At 53.5% G+C, this 16,957-nt stretch overlaps 1 non-coding gene across 1 annotated transcript; it reads left to right on the top strand.

Moving 5' to 3' along the window:
• The first annotated feature begins 3,904 nt into the window (after positions 1–3,904).
• Positions 3,905–3,978, top strand: TRNAK-CUU (transfer RNA lysine (anticodon CUU)). Its single transcript has one exon. It is a non-coding gene; the product is annotated as a tRNA-Lys (tRNA).
• Positions 3,979–16,957: the final 12,979 nt, after the last annotated feature.

Genomic DNA, 16,957 nt, shown 5'->3' with positions numbered 1-16,957 from the left:
CCTGCCCATGGGGCCGCTAACCCTAGCTCCTGGCACCCCACCCTGGGACCCCCAACCCTTGCTCCTGTGGCCCCGTCCCTGGGGCTCCTAGCCCTAGCTCCAGGGTCCCTACATGTGGGAACCCTAACCCTAACTCCAAGGTCCCTTCTCGTGGGACCCTTAACCCTATCTGCAGGCCCTGTACCCCTGGGTCCCCTAACCCTAGCTTCAGAGGCCCTACCCATGGAGCCCTTTACCCTAGGTCAAGGGGCCCTATGCATGGGTCCCCCAACCCTAGCTCAAGGGGCCCTATCTCTGGGGCCCCTAAACCTAGCTCCAGGGGCCCTGCCCGTTGGACCCCTTTGCCTAGTTCCAGGGTCCCTTGAAACACTTGGGAAAATGTGTTTGACTGTTCAGGCATTGGGAGCTCAGCTAAGAATGCAAATGCTTTTCAAAGACTGCGGGGACTGTGGGATCGCTGGAGTCCTCAGTCTCCCCTCCCTCCCTCCATGAACGTCCATTTGATTCTTTGGCTTTCCATTACGCTTGTGACACAGCACTGTGCTGAGTCCCGGCTGTGGACTCTGTCTATCATAGCCTGGAGATTTTTTTCAAATGCTTTGTCATTTCGTCTTCTGTAACGGAGCTCTGATAGAACAGATTTGTCTCTCCATACAGCGATCAGATCCAGTACCTCCCAGATGGTCCACGCTGGAGCTCGTTTTGGGTTTGGGACTGCATCGCCACCTGTGCTGATCAGAGCTCCATGCTGGGCAAACAGGAAATGAAATTCAAAATTCGCGGGGCTTTTCCTGTTTACCTGGCCAGTGCATCCGAGTTCAGATTGCTTTCCAGAGCGGTCACAAGGGTGCACTGTGGGATACCGCCCGGAGGCCAATACTATTGAATTGCAGCCACACTAACCCTAATCCAACATGGCAATACCGATTTCCGCGCTACTCCCCTCGTCGGGGAGGACTACAGATATCGGTATTAAGAACCCTTTATATCGATATAAAGGGCTTCATTGTGTGGACGAGTGCAGGGTTAATTCGTTTTAATGCTGCTAAATTCGGTTTACATGCGTAGTGTAGACGAGGCCTAAGAAAGCGGCTGTTTGACCTACAAATAACGACAATGTAAAACCTGCAAGAGCAGCCTTTAAGTTCAGAGGCCTGATAATAAGATGTTACTAATAACTGATGAAAGAGTTACAAACGACTCAAAACCATACTCAGAACAAACCAAATGGGAACACAGACAACACCATTTTTCTTCGCTGCTCTTCAACCACGATATTCTCCCCATAAGGAGGTCCATCGCTCCTGGGGGTTCAGTGCCACAGTAACAGGGTGATGTGTGCAAGGGATGGAGGAAGCTGCTATTCCATCTCCTTAGTCCAAAAATCAGTTTAATAGCTAGTCCTGAGATAGAGGAAGTATCAGTTATTAAAGTCATAAGAACTAATTTAACATTGTGATTCTAGCCAATGTTAAAATGATCTAACATTCAGGTTAATAGAAACATTTCTAGTCCTCTGCATAGAACGCTCAAATGATGCAAAAATAGCAAGTTTGCTTTAAAAAGTCATAAAAGGGGTGTCATCCAGAATCTGACACTTGGTGAAACGTAAGTCTAGAACACACAACCAGTTTGGGGATTGTGCTCTGCTTCTTAACAATCTGCCCTGAGGTTGCCACTCACAGTCACAAGCTACTCCAGATGGCTGGGGCCCTCTCATGCATCAGTAACTGGTTAGCAGCTTGGAAAGAAAGAGTAGGACTAAATAGTCGTTTTTGCAGTGGAAAGGGGTAAATAAAAGGCTTCCAAAGTACGAGACGAGGCTACAGACATTAGGGCTCGTCAGTTTAGACAAGACCGTAGAGCACCAGTTCTCAACCAGGTGTCTGCCAAAAGAAACCAGGCTTGACCCACATCCCCAAGCCACCAAGCCTACCTGCCTGCATTGAAGGGGGAGAGAAAGGGCACAACAAAAAATTGCAGCATCAATGCAGAAGAGAGAACTCTTCCCCTGCCATTATCAGTAAGGGTTGCCTCACAGCCACTGACTCCCTGAATAGAAATAGCCAAAGTCCAACCACAATTCTACTTCCTTTCCACTACAAGAGATAATGGGTGGGAGCTGCTCTCTTGAGACTGTCCTGCTGCTTCCCAGGCACATGGCAGACAGAGCTTGGCCCGCAAGCCGAGGGTTTTGATCGCTTGAAGGCCCAGAGGGAAAAGAGACAAGTGCTCGTGTATCAGAGAATGGCTTTGATCCATTTACCTCTGGGTTATGGGCCCAGCACGCATCCGCTGCACCACTCTGCTGACTCTTTACTCCCCCTGCCACCCAGCCACCTCTATCTGGATTAGTGCCTTACGAGCTCTCACGCTGGCAGGCATATGCGCCGGCTGCTAGGCAGCTGCCCTGATCACAGGCTTTTACAGCTTCTACACGGTAAAAAGGATCTATCTGGGGTTTGGACCCATTGGGAGCTGGGTAGCTGAGTGCCAGAGACGAGAGTACTGCTTAAACTGTTTTCAATTAAGCCTTCAGCTCGTGGGGGATGAGGTTCAGCCTTTGATCCGTGTCTGCAGCAAGCAAGCGCCTCTGGCTCAATCGGCCCCCACCCTGCCCCCGCTGTATTAGCAGACTAAAACCTGGAGCAAAGGCACACGCCTTGCAAGGGAACAGGAGCCGGGATCTCGAACAAATGTCAACATTTTAGTAAGATGACGTTCAAAGAAGAAAAAGGTGTACGGTACAGCATTTAAGTGTAGAAGTTTCTGGCGATCAGGGAACAATGTACAGATTACCCAGGGGGTGCAAAGTTCGGTTTAAGATCGGGTGGCTTAAGGAATACAGAATCTGCAATAGCCCTGACTGGGGGTAAAATGTTAACGTACAGACACTGAGTTAGGAGGGTATGTTGTCCATGTGAGGGCTACGTTCAGGTGTGGAGTTTAAGAAGCGGGTATGACAATGAGAATGGATTCACCCACGTTTGGTGAGTTTTAACATTCAGTGTTTTTTAATCTTTGCCACAATCTAGTTTAAGCAGGGTCGGTATGAACTCTACCCTGCCATCTGTTGGTGATCTGTTGTAAAGGCCTTTTGGGGCTGATATCATTTGCATGGTTACACCCACCCCAGATTGCATGAGGGGAGTGCTTGTCCAAATGGTCATTTCAGCTGCTGTGGGATCCCCCATCTCTTTGTTATTGGGGCAGGAGTAATCAAGTGTATTTTCCTGTTTAGTTTGAATCAAGGAGAGAGTAACTGTACCTGGCATTTGAGGCCTGAGAGCTTGCCCCTCGCCTGGAAAGACTCATCATTAAGGGGTATGGGTTCCAAACCAACCCCCCCCCCCCGCAAAGTGTGTGGGAAGTAGAAATAGATGTTTGTTCGTGGTGTGATTGATTTTGTGTCTGGTGTCTGAAGACAGAGGTATTTTTGAATATCTTTAGAATTGTTGTTAGTACTGAAGTTTCTTATCTTAAAGTTATGCTATTAGATTTCTTCTACAGTATATTTTGGTGCTGAAAGGTAAAAGGTTGCTCTGTGTGTGCTGTTATGGAATGAAGTAACAAAGGTTGGTTGCAGAGAGGATGCATGTGCCACAAAAGTTGTGCCTGTCCCACCCCAGCTGTGGTTCCAGAGTCCAGAATTTGCATAAACTCACCCCCTTACCTGTGACTAACGAGCTTGCCCTGCTAACTCTTCCAGCAAAACAGGCCAAAGAAAGTGTATGCAAGCCCTGTACTGCAGCCCCAGTACTATTTTCGGTTCCTTCCCACAGATCTTTCACTCCTCACCAGTCCAGTTCCTTGCTGTTGCTTGTCCAACCACTGCATGCATGTGCTAGACCGGACCCTGAGCTGATTCCTCACTGTTGTGCTCCATACAGCCTGGCCTGTCTGTGTCTCTGTGGTGCAATGGGTCAGCACGTTTGGCTCTTAACTGAAAGGATGGTGGTTCAAGCCCACCCAGGGACAGTGATAAGCCTGTGCTACTTCCTTGCTTTCCTGTGGACAGGGCCGGCTTTAGGCCAATTCAACCAATTCCCCTGAATCGGGCCCTGCTAGTGCACTGTACTAGGGTGGCCCAGCTTCCCCAGGGGGCAATTTAAAGGGCCTGGGGCTCCCAGCAGGGACTGGAACCTCAGGCTGTTTAAATTGCCACCAGAGCCCCACTGCTGGAGACTTGGGGGCTATTTAAAAAGTCTGGGGCTCCCCTTGCTTCTACTGCCCCGGCCCTTTAAATAGCCCCCGAGCCCTGCGCTGCTGCTGCTACCTTGGTGGAGGAGGGGGCACTTACCGTACAGGGTAGGCTGTACCCCCTGTACCCGGCACCCCTGCCACAGCCAGCCCCTGCTGCACCCCCTGCCCTGCCTGCACCAGCCCCGCACCCCGTGCCCTGTCTCCAGTCAACCCTTGCCACACTCCCCTGCCTTAAGCCAGCCAGTCCCACACTCCTCTGTCTCCAGGCCTGCCAACCCCTGTGCACTCCCCTGAGGCCCTGCCTGAAGCCAACCAGCCCACTCCACCCCACATCCCCCTGCCTGCTGCCAGCCCCTGTCAGCAGCCAGTCCCACACACCCTGTCCTGCCTGCAGCCAGCCCATTTGCAGCCAATCCTGCACCCCCTGTCCTGTCTGCAGCCAGCCCCGCACGCCTTGCCCTGCTTGCAGCCAGACCCTACCTCCAGTCAGCCCCTGCCCTGCCTCCAGCCAGCCCCACGTCCACTGGTGCCCTGCAGTTCCCAGGGCAGTAACCCTGCACACATGCTGCAATGAGAGGGGCAGTGAACAGCTGTGACCCACACATGTGCACACCTTAGGGTGACCAGGCAGCAAGTGTGAAAAATTGGAACAGGGTGGGGGGTAATAGGATCCTATATAAGCAAAAGACCCCCCAAATCGGGACTGTCTCTATTAAATCGGGACATCTGGTCACCCTAGCACACCCCCAGGGAGTGGCGGGGACCCACACATGTGAAACGGAGCTCAATTCTAGTTCAGGCCCATCTTTTTAAAAAAGAATTTTAGGTAGGGTTAACATACATCCGTATTTTCCTGGACATGTCCAGCTTTTTGGTTCTTAAATAGACCATCTGGGAGAAATTTTTAAAAATATGGATGTATTGTAACCCTATTGGTACAAAAAATACATACTGTGGCACATCCCTTAAATCAGAACTTTTTACAGGGAACTGGCTGCTAAGAAACGAAAGGCTTTTATTTACATGATTTTTTTTTTAGTCATCCCTGCCGGGGCCCCGCCAAATATGTTCGAATTGGGCCCCGCACTTCCTAAAGCTGGCCCTGCCTGCGGGGAGCCTCAAAGGTCCCATTTTGCTGCCTCTTGGCCTCAGTGCGTTCAGCTAGTGGCCCAGAGACCGGGCTGGATGTCATTCAGAAACCCATCTCCCAGCAGCTGTTCCAGAGGCTCAGGTTTAATCCTCAAGGCCGAGCACAAAAACTTTCAGCCAGGAACATTTCGCTCTCTCCCCGCCTCCGCCCAAGTGGCAAAGGAGAAGCAGACGAGACACGCCGGCTCAAAGACGCCTCCCTCCCACTTCCCTGTAGGCTGTGCAAAGCTCTTGGCCTGCCTCACGCCTTTTCAGGAAAGCGCGGCCATGCTGCTCACGCCTGAGTCACATCCACAACCTGGCCTGCCCTGGCTGACGGTGTGCAGAACCACGCCAGTCAATGGCTGTTTGAGTCAGGAGCCTAGGCTCTTTCCCCTGACAGCCACACACACAGCACTGCCTGGTGTCCTGAGAGCCTCCTTCCTGTTCTCCCGCAGCACACGCTGCCTGCCAGTGTGGGTGGGAAAAGGGGACCAGGAAGTACTGCAGCCTCATTCCAGGACAGGGGGCCCTCGCCATACCCATGCCTGCCTCTTGCCTTCAGTCCAGGTAGCCTCATGGCCTAGGATCTTGGTGCTCTGCTGGTCACTGCCTTGCTGGAAGGCCCTGAGGGAAAAGAAGCAAGCACACATGTAGCAGAGGATTTCTTTGATCCATTAATCTCTGGGTTATGGGACACGTGCTGGGCCCATAACCCAGAGGTCAATGGATCAAAGCCATTCTCTGATACACGAGCACTTGTCTCTTTTTCCTCTGGGCCTTCAAGCGATCAAAACCCTCGGCTTGCGGGCCAAGCTCTGTCTGCCATGTGCCTGGGCAGCAGCAGGACAGTCTCAAGAGAGCAGCTCCCACCCATTATCTCTTGTAGTGGAAAGGAAGTAGAATTGTGGTTGGACTTTGGCTATTTCTGTTCAGGGAGTCAGTGGCTGTGAGGCAACCCTTGCTGATAATGGCAGGGGAAGAGTTCTCTCTTCTGCATTGATGCTGCAATTTTTTGTTGTGCCCTTTCTCTCCCCCTTCAATGCAGGCAGGTAGGCTTGGTGGCTTGGGGATGTGGGTCAAGCCTGGTTTCTTTTGGCAGACACCTGGTTGAGAACTGGTGCTCTACGGTCTTGTCTAAACTGACCAGCCCTAATGTCTGTAGCCTCGTCTCATACTTTGGAAGTCTTTTATTTACCCCTTTCCACTGCAAAAACGACTATTTAGTCCTACTCTTTCTTTCCAAGCTGCTAACCAGTTACTGATGCATGAGAGGGCCCCAGCCATCTGGAGTAGCTTGTGACTGTGAGTGGCAACCTCAGGGCAGATTGTTAAGAAGCAGAGCACAATCCCCAAACTGGTTGTGTGTTCTAGACTTACGTTTCACCAAGTGTCAGATTCTGGATGACACCCCTTTTATGACTTTTTAAAGCAAACTTGCTATTTTTGCATCATTTGAGCGTTCTATGCAGAGGACTAGAAATGTTTCTATTAACCTGAATGTTAGATCATTTTAACATTGGCTGGAATCACAATGTTACATTAGTTCTTATGACTTTAATAACTGATACTTCCTCTATCTCAGGACTAGCTATTAAACTGATTTTTGGACTAGGGAGATGGAATAGCAGCTTCCTCCGTCCCTTGCACACATCACCCTGTTACTGTGGCACTGAACCCCCAGGAGCGATGGACCTCCTTATGGGGAGAATATTGTGGTTGAAGAGCAGCGAAGAAAAATGGTGTTGTCTGTGTTCCCATTTGGTTTGTTCTGAGTATGGTTTTGAGTCGTTTGTAACTCTTTCATCAGTTATTAGTAACATCTTATTATCAGGCCTCTGAACTTAAAGGCTGCTCTTGCAGGTTTTACATTGTCGTTATTTGTAGGTCAAACAGCCGCTTTCTTAGGCCTCGTCTACACTACGCATGTAAACCGAATTTAGCAGCATTAAAACGAATTAACCCTGCACTCGTCCACACAATGAAGCCCTTTATATCGATATAAAGGGTTCTTAATACCGATATCTGTAGTCCTCCCCGACGAGGGGAGTAGCGCGGAAATCGGTATTGCCATGTTGGATTAGGGTTAGTGTGGCTGCAATTCAATAGTATTGGCCTCCGGGCGGTATCCCACAGTGCACCCTTGTGACCGCTCTGGAAAGCAATCTGAACTCGGATGCACTGGCCAGGTAAACAGGAAAAGCCCCGCGAATTTTGAATTTCATTTCCTGTTTGCCCAGCATGGAGCTCTGATCAGCACAGGTGGCGATGCAGTCCCAAACCCAAAACGAGCTCAAGCGTGGACCATCTGGGAGGTACTGGATCTGATCGCTGTATGGAGAGACAAATCTGTTCTATCAGAGCTCCGTTACAGAAGACGAAATGACAAAGCATTTGAAAAAAATCTCCAGGCTATGATAGACAGAGTCCACAGCCGGGACTCAGCACAGTGCTGTGTCACAAGCGTAATGGAAAGCCAAAGAATCAAATGGACGTTCATGGAGGGAGGGAGGGGAGACTGAGGACTCCAGCGATCCCACAGTCCCCGCAGTCTTTGAAAAGCATTTGCATTCTTAGCTGAGCTCCCAATGCCTGAACAGTCAAACACATTTTCCCAAGTGTTTCAAGGGACCCTGGAACTAGGCAAAGGGGTCCAACGGGCAGGGCCCCTGGAGCTAGGTTTAGGGGCCCCAGAGATAGGGCCCCTTGAGCTAGGGTTGGGGGACCCATGCATAGGGCCCCTTGACCTAGGGTAAAGGGCTCCATGGGTAGGGCCTCTGAAGCTAGGGTTAGGGGACCCAGGGGTACAGGGCCTGCAGATAGGGTTAAGGGTCCCACGAGAAGGGACCTTGGAGTTAGGGTTAGGGTTCCCACATGTAGGGACCCTGGAGCTAGGGCTAGGAGCCCCAGGGACGGGGCCACAGGAGCAAGGGTTGGGGGTCCCAGGGGTGGGGTGCCAGGAGCTAGGGTTAGCGGCCCCATGGGCAGGGCACCTTGATCCCCAGCAAAGGGGCCTCTGGAGCAAGGGTTAGGGGTCCAAGGGGTGGGACCCATGGAACTAGGGTTAGGGGTCCCACTGGTAGGGCCCCTGAAGCTAGAGTTAGGGGACCCAGGGGTAGGGCCCATGCAGCTAGGGTTTGAAGCCCCAGAGATGGGGCCCATGGAGCTAGGGATATGGGTTCGAGGAGTGGGGCCCCTGGAACTAGGGTTAGAGGCCCCACGGGTAGGGCCCCTGAAGGTAGGGTTAGGCACCCCAGGGGTAAGGCCCCTGGAGCTAAGATTAGGGGTCCCACGGGTAGGTCCCCTGGAGCTAGGATTATGGGTCAAATGGGCACGAAGCCAGGAGCTCAGGTTAGAGCTCCCACAGGTAGGACCTCAGAAGCTAGGGTTAGGGGCCCCACGGATAGGGCCCCTGGAGCTTGGGTTAGGGATCCTAAGGGAAGGGCCTCTGAAGCTAGGGTTAGGTGCCCCACGGGCAGGAGCCCAGGAGCTAGATTTAGGGGCCCCAAGGATGGGGCTCCTGGAGCTAGGGTTAAGGTCCCCACGGGTAGGGCCCATGGAGCTAAGGCTAGGGACCCCATGGGGAGGTCCCATAGAGCTAGGATTAGGGTCCCCACGGTTAGGGCCCCTGGAGATAGGGTCAGGGGCCCCAGGGATAGAGCCCCTGGAGCTAGTGTCAGGGACTCTAACCCCCAGATGGCAAAGTTAGTTGTCTGACCGCGAGAGAGACAGGCAACACCAGCAAGGTCCGATCAAAAGCTCTTTACTGACAAGTGCACGCATCAATATAGAGCAGCTCGTCTCCCGAGAGAACCAGCCCGCTCTTTAAATCTTAGTATAAGCCTATATAGACAGTTCTGTCGCATCATAAATTATTCACTGGAGCATCCCACTCTCTTCTTTTAACAACTGGAAACTAGACACCTTTAGTGTACATACATACCTAAACTTAGAAATGTAGGGGAGTTAAAAACAAACAATGAACAAAACCAGGGAGTGAAAACAAGGAGGCTGGGAAACTAGGGCTCTTATCAGTTCTTCAAAGGAACTGCCCTAACACAGCACATCTGGTACTATGCCAGGAATGCAGCCTCTCGCTTATCTCTTTTTTTCCCAGCGCTTGTGAGACATGCTGTTGCTTCTCAGTGTTTTCCACTCAGGAATTACCCAAAAACCTCTGTTAGCCTGACTTTGGTCAGGTTGGCATACCTGGTTTTGTCTGCAATATCTTTATTCACTAGGGATAGGGGCCCCACGAGTACGGTTCCTGGAGCTAGGACTGGGGGCCCAAGGGGTATGCCCCCTGGAGCTAGGAATAGGGGTCACAAAAGTAGGGCCTTTGGAGCTAGGGTTAGGGGCCCAACGGGTGGGGTCCCTGAAGCTAGGGATAGGAGCCACATGGGTAGGGCTCCTGGAACTAGGGTTAACGGCCCAAGGGATGGGGCTCCTGAAGCTAGGGTAAAGGGTCCCAGGGGTGGGGCGCCTGGAGATAGGTTTAGGGGCCCGACGGGTATGGCCCCTGCAGCTAGGGTTAGGGGCCCCAATGGTAGGGCCCCTGGAGCTAGGTTTGGGGGTCCCACGGGTAAGGACTCTGTAGCTAGGGTTAGATCCCCATAGGTTGGGCCCCTGGAGCTAGGGTTAGAAGCCATAGGGATGGGGCCCTTGGAGCTAGGGTTAGGGGTACTGGGGGTCAGACCCCTGGAGCTAGGGTTAGGGGCCCACGCATATGGCATCTGGAGCAAGGGTTAGGGGACACAGGGGTAAGGCCCCTATAGCTAGCGTTAGTGGTCGCATGGGTAGGGCCTCTGGAGCTAGGGTTAGGGGCCCCACAGGAAGGGACCCTAGAGTTTGGGTTAGGGGCCCCAGGGCTGGAGCTCATGGTGCTAGGGTTAGGGGTCCTAGGGTGGGCCCTGGACCTAGGGATAGGGGTCCTAGTGGTGGGGTGCCTGCAGCTACGGTTAGGGGCCCCACGGGTAGAGCCCATGGACCTAGGGTTAGGGGTCCCACGGGTTGGGACACTGGAGCTAGGGACAGGGACCCTATGGGTAGGGCCTCTGGAAATTGGGTTAGTGGTTCCATGAGTAGAACCCCTGTAGCTAGCGTTAGGGGGCGCATGGCTAAGGCCCTTGGAGATAGGATTTGGGGCCCCAGGGACTTGGCCCTTGAGCTAGGGTTAGTGTTCGCGTGGGTGGGGCCCCTGGAGCTAGTGTTTGGGTTTCCAGGGGGGTGGGGTCTATGGAGCTAGGGCTAAGGACCCCATGGGTAGGGCCTCTTTAGATAAGGTAAGGGCCTTACGGGCAGGGTGCTTGGAGCAAGCGTTAGGGGGCCCACGGGTAGGGCCCTTGGAATTAGGGTTAGGAGCCCCAGGTATGGGGCCCTTGGAGCTAGGGTTAGGGGATGCAGGGGTGGGGTCCCTGGAGCTTGGGTTAGGGGCCCCACGGAGAGGGCCCCTGTAGATAGGGGTAGTGGTGCAAGGGGTAGGGCCCCTGGATCTTTGGTAACGGACCCAAGGGGTAGGGCTCCGGAAGCTAAGCTTAGGTGTCCCATAGGTAGGGCCATTGGAACTAGGATTATGATTCCCACATGTAGGGCACCTGGAGCAAGGGTTAGGGTTCCCAGGGGTGGGGCCTCTGGACCTAGTGTTAGGGGCACCACGAGAACGGCCCCTGGAGCTAGGGTAAGGTCCCACGGGTAGAGCCCTTGGAGCTAGGGTTAGGGGAACCACGGGTAGGGCCCCTGGAGCTAGGGGAAGAAGCCCCACGAATAGGGCCCCTAGAGCTGGGTTAGGGAAATCAGGGATGAGGCCCCTGGAGGTAGGGTTAGGGCCTCAAGGGTTAGAGCCCCTGGAGTTTCCTTTAGTGGTCCCATGGGTAGGATCCTTGGAGCTAGGGTTAGGAGCCCTAGGAGTAGATCCTCCAGAGCTCGGGATATGAGCCTCAGTGGTAGGGCCCCTGGAGCTAGGGTTAGGGGTCTCACGGGTAAGGCCTCTGGAACTAGGGTTAGGGGCTCACAGGTAGGGGCCCTGAAGTTAGGGTTAGGGGTCCCACTGGTAGGGCCCCTGGAGCTAGGGTTAGGGGTCTCACGGGTAAGGCCTCTGGAACTAGGGTTAGGGGGCCACAGGTAGGGGCCCTGCAGTTAGGGTTAGGGGTCCCACTGTTAGGGCCCCTGGAGCGAGGGTTAGGGGCCCCACGGGTTGGGCCCCTGGAGCTAGAGTTAGGGGCTCCAGGGAAGGAGTCCCTGGAGCTAGGGTTAGGGGCCCCAGTGGTAGGGCCCCCGGAGCAATTTTTAGAGACCTTACGGTTAGGGCCCCTGGAGCTAGGGTTAGGGGCCTCACAGGTAGGGTCTAAGGAGTTAGGGTTAGCAGCCCAATGGGTAGGGCCCCGGTAGCTACGGTTAGGGGCCCCAGGGGTAGAGCCCTGTAGCTGGGTTGAGAGGTTTATTTAAAATAGACATACATCTTTTAAGATCTGCTTCAGAAATGCTAATGTTGATATAAGCAAAAGTCTTCATAGTGTTCCCCTGGTCATCTTTCCTGATAACAATTTCTGCGTCTGTAACATTTCCAAACTTGCTGAATCTTTCCTGCAGTTCAGCCTTAGATACTGTATGGCCACGTCCTCCAACATATAAACGTTTTAAAACTTGTTTTTTCTCCATAATAAAAAGTCAGACTGTTTCATTTAGGATGTATGTTTTATCCTTCGCACATGTCCAGCCAGGAAAGGGTAGGGCCTCTGGAGCTAGGGTTAGGATCCCAATGGGTAGGGCCCCTGGAGCTATAGTTTGGGGCCCTACGAGCAGGGTCCCTAAAGCTAGGGTTAGGGGCCCCAGGGATGGGGCACCTGGAGCTAAGTTTAGGGGCACCATGGGTATGACCCCTGCAGCAAGGGTTAGGGCCCTAAGCGGTAGGACCCCTGGAGTTTGGCTTAGGGGTCCCACGTGAAGGGCCTCTGGAGATAGCGTTAGTGGCCTGACTGGTATGGCCCCTGCAGCTAAGGATAGGGGCCCCAGGTTGAAGGGCCCCTGCACTTAGGGATAGGGGCCCTACGGGTAATGCTCCTGGAGTTAGGGTTAGGGGCCGCACAGTTAGGGCCTCTGGAGCCATGGTTAGGGGCTTCATGTGTAAGGCCCCTGGAGCTAGGTTTACGGGCCCCATGGGTAGGGCCCCTGGAGCTAGGATTAGTGGGCCCAGGTATGGGGCACTTGGAATTACTGTTAGGGTCCACGAATGGGACCCCTGGATTTAGGATTAGGGACCCCATGGGTATGGCACCTTGAGCTAGCGTTAGGGGCCCCAGGGGTAGTGCACCTGGAGCTAGGGTTAGGGGTCCCACAGGTAGGGACTCACGTGTAGGGCCTCTGGAGCTATGGTTTGGGACCCCTTGGGCAGTGTCCTTATGGCTAGGATTAGGTGCCCCAGGGATGTGGCCCATGGAGCAAAGGTTAGGGGTCCCAGGGGTGCGGCCCCTGGAGCTAAGGTTAGAGATCTCACGCTTAAGGCCTCTGGAGCTAGGATTAGGGGCCCACTCGTAGGGCCCCTGAAACAAGGGCTATGGGCCCCACGGGTTGGGCACCTGGAGCTATTGTTCGGGGCCCCAGGGATGGAGCCTCTGGAGCTCGGGTTACGGGCCCATGGGTATGGCAACTGGAGCTAGAGTAAGGGGCACAGGGGTAGGGCCCCAGGAGCCAGGGTTAGGGGCCCCACGGGTAGGGACCCTGGTGGAGTAGGGACTATCTGTGTGGGAGATGGGAGAGCAGGGAGTGACGTAAGGTGAGGGACAGGACCTAAGCCTGTAACTCGAGCTAGGCAGCGGGGAGGGGTCAGCACCTTTGCCTGGGAAGCTGGACACACTAAGGGGCGGGTTGGAGGGAATTAGTTCAGTTTTGGTTTGGAGCTGGGTTATTAGAATTCAGGGATTCCCAAACTGGAAACTAAGCTTTCTGAACCCCCAGAAGGACTCGATCGAGAGGTCCTGGTTGTGCCCAAAAGTTCTGCTGTATCCTTCGTTCCTGTTGGCCAAAAAAACCTTTTGTTTTACTGGCTGGCTGAGTCACTGTGTGTCCCAGGAATAGGGGTGCAGGACCGGATTCCTCCACACTCCGTGACATAAATATCTGTGCCCACCACTAACCCTCTAAGCCCCTCTGGGACCCCTGCAGCCTGGACGTAGGTATCTGTGCCCCCCACGAACCCCCTAAGCCTCCCAGGGACCCCTTCAGCCTGCATGTAGGTGGAACCCTTCTGCCAGGCTGAATTGATAGCAGCAAGGACTGCGTTCAATACATAGGGGTCCCTTCCCTACTACGTAATGCAAACCAGCTCGAGCCCCCACCCAGTGACATGGGAAAATATTACATATGCACCCCTAGGTGCCTCAAAGAGGCGATACTTCCCCTCTCGCAAGCACAGAGTCTGGGTGTAGCAGAAAATGTTTAATAACGTGAGATAAACAACATAGCATTAAATTGGGAAAACACCTCAATTAGGCCGTGTCCTTTTCCCTGGGCTCTTGAGTCTAGCAATCCCCAAATCACCCCAAGACTCCAAAGTTCAATACCTCAAATGTTTCAAGAGTCCAGCAACCCCAAAATCACCCACAGTTGCGCAACCCCAGAGTTCAAGAGTCTATCTGCAGGGTTTTTCCCCCTGCCAGCCTGGGTAGAAAGGAGCACTTTACGTGGTCCACTGCTGACTGCCCTGCCTCTCTGTGGGATTCTGCTTCCGCCTTCCCCATGAACTGCTCAGCTCGACCCACCAGCTACTCTCTTCTGCCAGCCGACCGGTGATCTGCTCCAGCTGTCCTAAACAACTACTCAGCTCCTCTCACTCCATGTGCTATTCCAACCATTCCACAAACTGCTTCTCTCTGTCAGCTGCTCTGCTCCACAATATAACTTCAGACTCTCTTACTGGTTAACAAAGCTCTTTAGTGATTTCAGCTCAAGAACCTAGACCTTCAATTGTTAAAAAAATTAACTTTTAGCTTTACTCTTCTACTACTAAAAAAGAAAAAAGGGCAATTCATGTTTTTGGTTCACCCAAGGAGCCCACTCCCTTGTCTAGTGAGTGCCACTCAACTGATGGTGAGAATCCCTGTCTCAAAGCTGTTTCACAGTTCCTCATCCACACAATCAGGTTGACAACACTCCACATCTCACACCCCAACAACAAATAAACTGGGGATACCATAGCTGCCAAAGCAGCCATCCCAGGGTGTCGTTGCCATGTCAGAAGGGGTGGGTGTGCCTATGCAAACATGATCAGTCCCTGAAATTCTTTTCCACACTCTCCATAATTCACCACCAGATGTCAAGGTAGAGTTCATCCTGCTTCTGCTAACATAGGTATCTGTGCTCCCCACAACCCCCTAATCCCACCTGGACCCACCTAGCCTGGATAAAGGTATCTGTGCTCCCCACAAACCTCTAAGCCCCCCAGGGAACCCGCAAGCCCAGATGTAGGCATCTGTACGCCCCACAAACCCCCTTATACCCACAGGACCCCTCCAGCCTGTAGGTAGGTATCTGTGACCCCCAGAGCCACACAAAGACCCTCAGGACACCTACAGCATGGATGTTTGTATCTGTGACCCCCACAAAGCGCCCAAGCTACCCAGGGACCCCTACAATCGGGATGTAGGTTTCTGTTTCCTCCAAAACACCTAATCTTCCCCGAGACCCCTCCAGCCTAGACATAGGTATCTCAGACCCCACAACCCTCCTAAGACCCCCGAAACCCCTCCAGCCTAGACGCAGGTATCTATGCCCCTCACAAACCCCCTAGGCCACGATGGGAACCCTCCAGCCTCGACATAGTTATCTGATCTCCCCCCACCCCCCTAAGGCCCCCAGGAACCCTCTTGCCTGGATGAAGGTATCTGTGCCCCCCACAAACCCCTAAGCCCCACCAACATCCCTATAGCCTGGAAGTAGGTATCTGTGCACCCTCACAAACCAACTGATCCTCCCAGCGACCCTAAAGCATGGACATAGGTATCTGTACCCCCAAAATGCCCCAAAGCAACCCTGGAACCCCTACAGCCTCGAAATAGGTATCTGTGCCCCCCCACAACTCTCAAATACCCCCACAACCCATCCAGCCTGGAAATAGATATTTGTGACCTCCAGGAACCCCCTAAGCCCTCACCAGGGCTTCTCCAGCCTGGACATAGGTATCTCTGCCTCCCACAAGCCCCCTAAGTCCCATAGGTCCCCCACCAGCCTGGTTGTAGCTATGTGTATGCCAAACAAACCCATATGCTCCCCAGGGCCCCCTCCAACCAGGACATAGGTATCTGCACAACCACAACTCTTTAAGTTCCCCAGGGATCCCTCCGGACCATGCATAGGTTTCTGTGCCCCTCACCAACTCCCTAAACCCCCAGGGACCACTACAGCTTGGACGTATGTGTCTGTGCTCACCACAACCCCCTAAGCCATCCAGGGACCTCTCCAGCCCGGATGTAGATATTTGTGTCCCCTATGAAGTCCCTAATCCCCACCAGAATCCCTCCAGCCTAGACGTAGCTATCTTTGCCCCTCACTACCCCTAAGCCCCAGCAGGGATCTCTACAGCCTCTACGTAGGTGTGATGCTCTGTGCATTACCCTGCGTGGCCACACGACGTCACTGTTCCTCTATGAGAGAAATGCTCTGTGCATTACCCTGCGTGGCCACACAGTGTCACTGTTGCTCCATGTGGCAAATGTTCTGGGCATTAAGCTGCATGGCCACACGGTGTCACTGTTGCTCTATGAGGGAAATGCTCTGGGCATTACTGTGATGGAGTAGGGACTGTCTGTGTGGGGGATGGGAGAGCAGGGGGTGACTTTAGGACCCGACACGTGCTCAGTCTGTAACGTGAGCTAGGCAGGGGGGAGGGGGTCAGCACCTTTGCCAGGGAAGCTGGACACAGGAAGGGGCCGGTTGGAGGGAGTTAGTTCAGTTTCGGTTTTGGTCTAGGTGGTTGGAATTCAGGGAATCCAAAACTGGGAGTTAAGTTTCCTGAACCTTCAGAAGGATCGATTGAGGGGTCCTGCTTGTGCTTCCAAACTCTGCTGTATCCTTCACTCCTGCTGTCCAATAAACCTTCTGTTTTACTGGCTGGCTGAGAGTCACCTTGTGTCCCAGGAAGAGAGGTGCAGGACCGGACTGCCCCACACTCCGTGACAGACCCTCAGCCCTTCCGGGACCCCTGTAGCCTGGACGTAGGTATCTGTGCCCCCCCCAACAAACACCTACGACCCCTGTAGACCCCTCCATCCTGAGCTTAGGTATCTGTGCCCCCTCACAAGCCTACTAAGCCATCCAGGGACCTATACAGCCAGAACATTGTTATCTGTGCCCCATATAGACTCCATAAGCCCCCCAGGACAATCCAATGTCCACGTAGGTATATGTGCCCCTCAGAAACCCCCTAACCGCCCAGGAAACCCTACAGCCTGGATGTAGGTATTTGTACCCCCACAACCCCCCTATCCCCCCGCCGGGACATCTACAATCTGGATGTAGATATCTGTGCCCCTCACAAAACCTCTAATTGCCTCTGGGACCGATACAGCCTGGACATACGTATCTGTGCCCACTCGAACCCCTAAGACCCCCTGGTACCCCTACAGCCGGGACA

The sequence above is a fragment of the Gopherus flavomarginatus genome, chromosome 5 (assembly GCF_025201925.1).
Source record: "Gopherus flavomarginatus isolate rGopFla2 chromosome 5, rGopFla2.mat.asm, whole genome shotgun sequence".
Classification (NCBI taxonomy): Eukaryota; Metazoa; Chordata; order Testudines; family Testudinidae; genus Gopherus; species Gopherus flavomarginatus.
The sequence above is the reverse complement of the archived record's forward strand: the minus strand, read 5'-3'. Positions and strand labels throughout refer to the sequence as shown.